Raw genomic sequence first — 10780 nt, 5'->3', positions numbered from 1 at the left:
CTACCCTGCCTGATTTTGTTAGCTAATTGGGGTCTATTGGTGAGATATTTTTGGTTTTTGATGGGTTTTGGACTTCCTCAATGGCCCTGTTAGTTTGCCGATTTTGTGCCTTGTACTGCTTTGATCTGTTGTTTTGGCATTGTTGATGCAGTATGGGATGTACACACATGCTCTTGCAAGGTTAATGATAATACCTATCGAATCTGGTGTAGTAAGAACCACCGAGGTGGTCGTAGTTGACAGAAACAACTACAGAAACTCTATGCTCCTCTGTGTGTGTGTGTGTGTGTGTGTGTGTGTGTGTGTGTGTGTGTGTGTGTGTGTGTGTGTGTGTGTGAATGCAAATGAGCTTATGTTGCCCCATTTGACTATATGTTCCTAGTCTACCTAGAATGCCCCATTTATACTTACCTCCATTGATCATATCTTGTTGTTCATATCACCTGCGGTTCGAACCGTTCGTCATTCTGACACTCGGTTTATAAATGGCATTTGATCTGCATCAATTCCGACTTTCCTCGCTCGACTTATCAATTTTTTGTTGATTATCTATCGTTTTTTGCATTTTTGTAAAAGAAAATTATTTACAATGATTATTAGTCGGCCAAAAATTAGCCAAAATTAGTGTCACCTCCCTTATATACATACTCTTATTGTGGTATTAGATGGTGACAATATGGCTCATGATTATGCCAACTAAGAGTTTGTCAGGCTTTGAAAAACTTTTTTTTTAAAGAAAAGAAAGTAAAGGAAAAGAAAAGAAGTAAGATGATAATAATAAGATATACAAATGATGATCCTACTGCATTTCCCCCCCTTCCTAGAGTGACTTGTCCCCGACGAACATGTGTCAGAGTGCTTGGGAACAAAGCGCGTGTCTATGCATAGCCGTACAATGTGGCTCTATGATAGTGATGGAGGATATGCATGGAGAAACAAAATACTGTGCAAGAGAGAGGTGTTGAACAATATGTTCAGTGGCTTTTGGTGGCAAGGTTGCCTTGAAGCTACGTGGACCGAATAGTAATTTACGAAGACGCGCTCTGTGTTTGACTGTGACCTGCAAACGTTTTGATGCTGATGGTTGGGTTGCTTTTTGGCTTTGTTTTGGTCGCCACTAAAATTGCTTGGGTTTGGATTTGCTAGAAGAGGCATCGTGTTGGCGAGTTTTTTTTGGTTGCCATACCCACTTGACAGTGTTTGGTTGTCGAAGATAGTGGTCCACTGGCTTAGGTTGTGTGACAACAGTGGTGGGCAATTTGTAGAGGTTTGATTTTTGTGTAGGCAATGTAGGCTAACGTGTATTGGTTTGTCGTTTTGGTATCCACAATTGCTTAGGCTTGGTTTTCATGATTGATTTTTTAACCCATGTTTTCTTGATCATGGTTGTGGAATATCGTTAAGTTGGTGCATGTGGCGATGGTAGAGGTTCCCATACATGGTCCGTCTATACGAATGGCGTGGCAAAAGATTGGGCCTCGTGTTCGAGGAGTAAGATATTGTCCTGCCAGTTTGGCGTGGCTTGATAAGTGCGCATCCACGGCACTCCTAGAATAACTGCTTCATTAAGATGTTGATCTTCGAACACATGAAATTGATGCGGTTAAACTGTTCCAGCAATGGTGATTGGTAAATTTATGTGGCCCAGATTGTCCATAGTGCCTTTGTTTGCTACTTTGAACCCCATAGTGTTTGGCATTAGAGGTTCCCGCGTGATTTTTTTGAAAGTGGAGTAGTTAACCACATTAGCTCTGGCCCCTGTGTCTACTAATTCTCTCTCGGTGGTGCCGTTGGCAAGTTGTAAATGAATGCGTAGATCCATTCCTCCTAACCATGTAGTTACCGTTTGTATGGATGCTATCAGAGCAATCTCAATAGCAAAGTTCTGTTGTGATTTCCTATGGAAGTTTGCTTTTTCTTTGCGCTTTAATATTCTGAGTTTGGATTCCTATTGTGCTTGTTCCCGAATGTCCGGTACTTGACGTCGGCGTTGAGCTGCTGCATGTAGTGTTGCGAGTTCTTCTGGTGTTAGCAAAAAAAAATATTTCTGTAATGTGAAGCCACTTGTCCAACTAGGCATCTTCCTGCTAATGTCGCAAGATTGATGGTGCCAGTTTGTGATATATCAAGTAATACAAAAGGCCCCATTCCTCGCTTTTTGAGTTTTTTGGAGTGTTGTTTGAGGATATACATGAGAACGTAATCCCCTTTCCGGAACTCCTTGCCAATCACGTGTTGATCATGGAAAACTTTCATTTGTTTTTTTTTGAGCATATATCCCAGCTATCGCTCTAAGTCCGATTTCATCTAATTGTTCCAGGGTGTCTAATCTCTCTGATAGCTCATGGACCATCCATCCTAATTGCGTTGCCACTCTTAGGGTTTTGATTAGGAATTCCAGTGGTAGGATCACATTAATCCCAAATACCAAGTTAAAGGGAGTTGTTCCAATGGAAGTTTTAAAAGCTACTCTGTAATCCCATAAGGTTGTGTGTAGCTTTTGATCCCAATCATTCCTTGAGTCGTTGACTATTTTGGTGAGTACGGTTTGTTTGTACTCTCTGCGTGCCCATTAGCTTTCGGATGATAGGGGGCCGATTTGTGATGGACCACCATGAATTCGTCAAGGAGGCTTTCAATAACGTCATTTAAAAAGTGTGTTCCCCTATCACTCACTATTTTGATTGGTAGTCCATATCTCATAAATATGTTTTCAAAAAGGAACCGAGTTGTAGTTCTTGCATCAATTTTTGGGGTTGCTTTTGCTTCCGCCCATTTTGTCATGTAGTCTATTGTTACGATGATGTATTGTGATTGAGTCCTGTATCCTGGAGGTATGATGGGACCAATGAAGTCAATGTCCCATTTGGCAAAAGCACGCATGCCCATCATCGGCCTCAGTGGCACTTCATCTCTCCTTTGGGGTGGTTTTGTGCATTGACATTCATTACAACGTTTGACATATGTCTCTGCATCCATAAACAGGTTTGGCCACCATATGCCTGAGTGTAGCACGGGACTTGCCGTTTTATCAGCGAAGAAATGTCCCCCTGGCTGTCCTGAGCGTGCTTGATCTAGGATAATGTAATATTTGCTTTCTGTAGCACACAGCCATAGTTGTTTGTCCTTTCCCCGCCTATATATTTGGTTGGCAATGAGCAGATTTCATTCTTGCTTTGCCCCATTCCTATGGAAAGGTCTGGTTTTTTAAGTACTCAACTATGTGAGCACTCCATTTAGGTTCTTGTACTACTCGAAACAGGGTGGCATGTTCCACTGGTGATTGTTTTGTACAACTATTGCAGGATTTTACATATGTATGGACACTGTATTCCATGTTTAGCCAGTAGACGCCCAGTCTCCATGGCCATTGGCCTGTCTGTGTTTCATTGTTGTGAAATCCCATATTTTTTATATGAGCCTGTTTGAGGTAGTATGTGGTATCTTTGGGCATAGTCTCAATATCTCATCCTTACCGTGTTTGTACAGTCGTCCTCCTAAAAGCTGGAGATTTTGTGTTTGATGGATAATTTATGGTTGTCTTTCTATCTGCAATGAGACAATTGTGAGTAGAGGAATGACCTCTTTGCTCCATCTTGGCACCATTTTGATGTTAAACAAACATGAATCAGGAAGGTCATCATCGATACCCTCAGGTGCTTCCCCATGAAATAGTCGTGAAAGATGATCTGCTTTTTGGTGTGTGGTCCCCTTTTTTACATCTACTATTGTTGGCGGATACACCATGACGGACGTCAGCACAACGAGAACTCATCTAACAAGAATTGTCAGCTAGGGACGAAGCTCGACCCGCAGGTGCGTGGAAGCAAGCATAGGGTGTCAACCTACACTCGACCAACTATTGACTACTTCCTACAGAGGTCTCTACCCAATGTATAAGTTACAGCCTACTATTGTGCACAGGAGGAGATTTCCTACAACGCTTCCATGAGCCAAATATCCATTAGACGTTCTTGAAATGCTATGAAACTTGAGGGATATCCTATTAACACCAATAGGCCACTCTCCCTAAGGTCCGTGACCCAAAACCCTACCCATAAACACCCAATGCATAATCACGTAGGATGTCTGACAGGTTTTTGCAGATCAACGTTTCTGAAAACTAAGGTGTCTAATGTGTAGCTCTACTCAATACAAACGCGTGGATATGCTGAAATGAAAAAACACACACCGTTTGCTTACCGAATCCCTAGAAATAGCTCATAGGTCAATCTCGTGAAGACGGGCCGTACACACACAGTGTGGGTATTGGCGGGTAGCTCTCTCCGGGGGCAACACGTTGCACTTGATTCCAACAACCAGTGTGCATGTAGCGTCAATAAGCTCTCACTCTCTCTCGTACACAGAATACGCTTCTCACAGACACTTCATAGAATCAACAAAGGGGAGGGGGTTATTAAGGTTAGAATTTGGTATATATATCTTCCAAATACAAAACCTCATGTTCCAAAGTAAAATCCTACTTAGTCTAATGGCAAAAATAATATACAAAATTGGAAACTTCTGCAAGCCCCAAGTATTTACAAGTGAAATTACGGGTTTTCTTAATCAAGGAATGACTACTTAGGATTTCCTTCTTTTATCATTTCGTCAGTCTTCAATTGAGTGTGGTCGCCCGTCTTCAGCTACTAACACTCCCCCCCTCCTAGCTCATGTCATCCTTGACATGACAGTAGAGCCGCTGCTTTAGTGGAGGATGTCGTGCATCTTCAAAACGGACTCATAGCATGCATGCTGGGCCACTAATGTTGTGTCAAATATATCTGTGTCGATGGTGAAGAAGCCGGTGTAGAAGGCTTCTTCAAAGGCTTGGAGATGGTATGAGGGCATGAAATTATTCTTTGGTAGAGGGCATGTATCACCTCATGTGAAGGTTGAGCAGACATACCATAAGCACATCTATAAGTGTCCTGGAAGAAGAATATGTTGTCTGTTGCTTGTCCAGGTTTGAAGACCTCAAAGACTGCCAGAAGTGTTTTACATCTCTTTCTAAGCATAATGAAAGAGAGGTCAGACGAGCCAGTGAACAATTTAATGGCGCCCGTTAGGGTTTTCACCATGTATTGCTCACTCATTCTCTCACCTGCCTTCAAGCCTGGCAGCTTTGGGTAGTTGAGCCATGTGGGGTGGATTCTCTTCAGTAGTTCATGTTCCTTCCATGTCCGCATCCTTGGTAGAGGGCAAAAGCTAAGGTCTTCTCTGATCATTTTAGGTGCCTCTACCAAATGTACTAAATACTGTAGGTATTTAACGAGCCATGCCTTCCTCCATTTTGGTTGAGAGTCCACAATGAGCTTAACACCTTCTGGTTTGGTGATGTCTTCATGGTACAATGGCACTATACGCTCCTCTTTAATCCTCTTTTTGAGTGTAGCAGCCTCATATTTTAGAAGAGGATAGGGGAGAGAGGGTTGTAGCCATTCATGTCGAATGACATCTGCATCTAATCTCTGAATGGTCATGGGCTTCAATACCCTCTACTTCCATAGCATTGCTTCTTTGGCGGTGTCTTTTACGGCTGCTTCTATTACTTTCTGTAGATTGTCTTCTTCTTCTTGTGTCAAATCCCCAGGCTCTTGTAAGGGTCCCACAGGAATGTCCTCTTGTATTGTTGTGTCCACCGGATCTGACACATTCTCTATATCAATTCCTTCCATAGCAGCTGGCCCATGACTTTGTTGAGGTTCTTCACTTGGCTGGCTCTTAAGTTCGTCCAGCTGAGTCTGTAAGTCGTCTTTTGCTAACTGAGCTTGTTCTATCACAGCTACTAATAGGTCATTAAGTTCTGCATTGACTGTATCAGCTTTCTCTAGCTTTTGCCTTACCTCATCATTCTCTGTCTGCAGCGTCTTTGTGTCATCTTATAGTCTTTTCTGAAGCCTATCCAATTCCTCTTTCAATGATTTGTTATCATCTTCTAACCTGCCTTGTACCACCATTGATCCCTCTGCTAGCATTACTCTCTACCCTTTTCAAGCATCAGCTCTTTTTGAAGTTCTATCATTTTTTCTTCAAACACGTCTTTATCTTGGCTAGTACTAGTTGTAGTTGCAGCTCTTGCTCTGCTCGGAGACACTCTCAACCTGTGAATTGTTTGATCTTTCACTTTGATTTGATCCTTTAGTTTGATCACCTCATCTTGGCTAGCCTCATGTGATATTTCAGCTTTGTCTTTGGCCTCCCTCAAGCTCTCAACCTCTTTGACTCTTCTGCCAATTGTAGGGTGAGCCCATCCCGTTCCTTTTCGGCTTCAGTGAGAGCATTGCTGATTTTTTGGTACTCTTCTTCAGATTTCATTAGCTTCTGAGTGGTTTCTCGGTTTTGACTTTCTAACTCTTGACATTTCTTCAGTGCTGCTTCTAGTTCAGCTTGCAGCTGTGCTTGGCAGTGCATTTTCTCTTGACTTTTCTTCTGAAGTGTTTCCACTTCATCTTTCACCTTTACTTCACTCAACTTCCACCCTTCATACTCAATCTCTTTGGCCATTGATTTGGCTCTTAATCCTTGCAGTCTCTGCATCACCCAATCTTCGGCTTGTGGTTGCAAATCCATTGTATCTGTTGCAATCTCCTTTAGCTCCACCAAACGAGGGCTCAACGTGTATTCTTCTCGTTTAGGGGTTGACAGTTGAAAAGCTGTATGAGCTGCCTCTTCGCGCGTGTATCCAACAACCAGTAGATCCAAGAATATTCTATAGTTTTTTGCTTCCGGATCTTGCTTCTCAGGCTTTGCTTCAAACTCTTCCTTCTGATCTTTATCTTTGTCCTCTTCTTTCTTGGAGTCTTGCGGCTTCTCAGATTTAATCAACTTCTCAGTCTGTAGAGGTTGTGGAGGACTAGGAGGAGGTGGTGATGGTGGAGGACTAGACTCGCGGCTTGATGGTGGGGTTGATTGCTTCTTTTTGAAGTCCCGATCAGCCTTTGTTTTCCTCTCTTGCTCTACACTTTCCTGCTCTTCTAACAGCTGCCGCCTTACATCATCAACTTCTTCTTCGGTAAAAGGTATAATTGGAATATTCTTGGTCATTGCATCTAGGATCTCAAAACTCTTTATATAATCCTCGAAGCGATCCCTATTAGTCCTTCGAGAAGATCTAGACATGGCCTCAAGTGTGGGCTTCCATAATTCGCTTAGATCTCCTTTAAGCATTCTTTCAACTCTGAAACTCTCCATCAACCTCACTAGACTCGCGGCTGAGGTGGCTCTTCCTCTACTATCTCTAACCTTATTTTCAGTCTGGTGGACACCTTGGGAGCTGTAGGTTGCTCCTCTTCTTTGTCTTTTGTCAGCTTCAACCACTCATTCTGTGATGGAGGAAGAGGCCACTTGGCTTTAGCATTTAGAGCTTCATATATTACCTTGGTGAGAATCTCCCCTGCTGCAATATATGTGGGATTCTTGGTTCCCATCCTCACAATGTGGTACTGCAGGTATGCCGCATAATCTATCTCTCTTGGGCGGCTTGTCTTCATTGCCCATGTGAATGTTGTTCCAATTGCTGCAGGTGGCACAATGTACTGGCCTCTTGGTGTAGATATGGAAATATTGGTTGTATAGTTGGTACATGGTTGCCACCATTGAATCCGCAATATCCTCGAAGGTGTAGTTCTTCTTGGTTCCCTTGTATACCTTCACCTCGTCTCGCCTCTTGTTGACACTGTCTCCTGCATTAGAGAGGTTCAAGGCACTCGCAAGCACCTCTGGCGTGATCACAATCATTCTGTTCTTTCCTTGCAGATCTGTCACCTTGGCTATGCCATTCTCCTTTATTGTTGTGACAAATTCCCAAACTCTCTAAATGTCAATTCCTGCTGGCAAAGCCTCAAAATAATTGTGTAAGTCTAACTTTTCCAAGATAGACACTATCTCTGGCCTTCTCGTGAACTCATTGAGCTCCTGTGGTATCATTGGAAACTCTATGGCATTGCCCTCTGGGTTTTTGAACATGCCTTGGTATATTCTGAGGTCGTTTGCTTCAAGTAAGCTGCTTTGTACCCAAGTGGTAGTGGGCTTTATGGTTCCTGTTGGTATTATAAATGGCTCCACCTCATCTAGGTAATCCTTGTTGGTCATTCTTTTCTTCTTTGCTGGCGACTTAGCGGCTGCCATGGATCGTGTTGCACTCAGTAGTCCAAAGGTAGTGTTTTTTTGTTTTTTTTACAAATTAGCTGAGAAACTGAGTTTTAGCTATCCAATTGACTTGAAAATTGAAACATGAGCTCAAGAGGGACAAAGAATTCCCTGCCAAGTGAAAACAGTAGGATTTGTGCTGCAAAATAAGCCTAAAGACATCCTACACGTAGTATGTGTTTTTGCTTAGAATTGCATTAAACTTGTCAGTATGATAGGCATAGCGTGTGGATCATCACCATGGTCTTAGATTTAAATTTGGATAAGTTTTGAGGGTAAGAAGACCATTTTTGGTGTTTCAGAGTTTGAAAAGTCCATCTATGGAGCTATGAGGCCAAAAGTGATCTGTTTGGCTTGAAACTTGGTGGGTGGGCTTGTATGAATGTGATAAAGATGTATGAAGATCAAAAAATCCACCTGGAGGTCATTTTAAGCTTGGAGACATACTATGCGTAGTATGTCTTTTTCATGATTCTGAAGATGTGACCTCACAATTAGCTTTGACATGTTATGAAGAGTGTGTGGTTCAAGTTTTACTTGATTTGGATCATTTCTGATAGGTCTACGACCATTTCTTGCCTCTATGCTCTGACTTTGCGTTTTTTGATGCATAAGAGGTCAAACTTGGTCCAAATGGAGTGAAACTTGAGGGATAAGATGTAAATGACATGTAGAGGCTGTGTGTATGGCTGAATGATGAGTTGGGTGCCCAAAAGTGGCCTTGAGACATCCTACGCGTAGGATGTCTTTTGTGCATTTTTTAGGAGCAAGTCCTACTATTATGTGCATATGACCTCCCTAAGTCCCCTTTGTGCCTTATTTCAATTAAAAAATCAAATGGTTAGTTAGAAACTTCCTTCTTGGCTTTCAGAGCCTCAGAGATGGTTTCTCACTCTCGGAGCACTTTTTCACGATGAAATTTCTTGATGATGACCAGCATAGCTTCATGAACCCTTGGGGAACCTTGCCATGTGGTTCTTGTTGGCTTTGGCTTCACTCGAGATTTGTTTGGTGATTTGTCACTCTGGAAGTACCCATGATTGCATTTGCATGCCCCCGATGATTTGTAGTGGTCTACCACCATAGGACTTGGTTGTTGAAGGCCTTGGTAAGCCGCTCATGAAGTTTGGTGGCAAACGGATGTCTCGCTTGGCTGTGAGAGCCAAGTGACGCTTTGTGTTTTTGATGCCATTTCTAGAGCTTAGGCCGGCTTTGGGTTGCCTTATGTCCATGTGGCCTATGTAGCCTTGTAGAGCTTGTCGAGAAGCTCCTACCCATGAGTTTTGGTATCATTTGGGCCACTTTTGCCGGATTTTCCTCTTTGTGGCCTCTTGCAGGGCTTGAGGTGCCAGGGTTTTCTCCGTTGCTTTCTTGCCTCCTTTGGGCATCCAAGATTGGTCTCCTAAGCTAGGGTAAACCCCCTATGAAGTCTTGTTGGTATTGGGTTAGCCCTTAGGTGGCTACCTATGCTCACAGGCCTCTACCCTGCAAACCCCGTTGGAGTTCTATGCTAGTCTTGGCAACAAACATCAAATATACACGAAGAGCATAAGGTGTTGAGTCGACCTCTCATATCTGGTGGCCGTCGGGTGCCTGTGCACGGCGTATCAGCTGCTTGAAGTCCTGTGCGCTCTAGGTGGCTAGAGCTCTCTCTCACAAGTGAGGTAGTAGAAATGAGTTACAAGTGGAGTGAAAAAATCTTATAATGGGGGTCCCCGAACCATTTTTCATGAAATTTGACATGTGCTCCTAACTTTTTGCGAAACGCGGTTTAGACTCAAAAAGTTCCCCATTTGGACTCCGTTGCCCAGTTTTCTGAGAATTTTGACGATTCAGTCAAAATCTTTCCACAACACGCTTCCCGCTTCATTCTCATAATTGCACCCACACTGTACCCTGGGTTGTCTTATAGTCACTAATCATCCCATCTTTTTTGTTTTTCATTTCACCTACTTTTTGTATTTTTGAAGTTTTTTTTGCTAATAATTAGTAAAATTAAAAGAAAAATAGCAAAGTCAACCCAGAAAAACCCCAAAAATCAAAATAAATCAAAAACTTCACCCCAACACACTATCACATGTAATTTTTATGGCCGGATTTCTCCGTTTTACCAATATTTTGCCCAAAAACTGGCTATTTTTACATATATACACACACCTATAGGCCTCAATTTGGCGTTTGGCCTCATATATCTGTAGATTAATGTTGTATAAGGGCATATGTACTTAGGTTAGTCCAAAAAATTTCACAATCAAACGTAGACCCCTCAAAAATAGTCAAAACATGCACTTTTTGCTGCTTTTTACGATCATCGGGTTCGCATTGAGAATGCCTCCCCCCCTCCTAATCGGAGTCCTCCCGGATGACAAGGTATCACCTCAGGGTATGTGTAGTGCATGGGTTAAAATCGTGCTAATGCGTGGCCTTGTAACATGGCCCTACCTTATGCATACTCAGTCAATGCATGGTAAAATTAATGCGGTGCGAGAGGAGGGAATAAGCAAGATGCTTATTGGCATTTGACGTCGAGGTTTCCTGTTTGTTCCTGGTTTGCTTGGTAGATTTTCTTTGCAATTAAAAGTTGTAATTCGTCCGCTCGTTGTTTGATCGTCTTCTTTGCGAAAGTGGC

The sequence above is a fragment of the Adiantum capillus-veneris genome, chromosome 17 (assembly GCF_014529385.1).
Source record: "Adiantum capillus-veneris isolate H3 chromosome 17, ASM1452938v2, whole genome shotgun sequence".
Taxonomy (NCBI): Eukaryota; Viridiplantae; Streptophyta; class Polypodiopsida; order Polypodiales; family Pteridaceae; genus Adiantum; species Adiantum capillus-veneris.
This window is presented reverse-complemented; position numbering follows the sequence as displayed.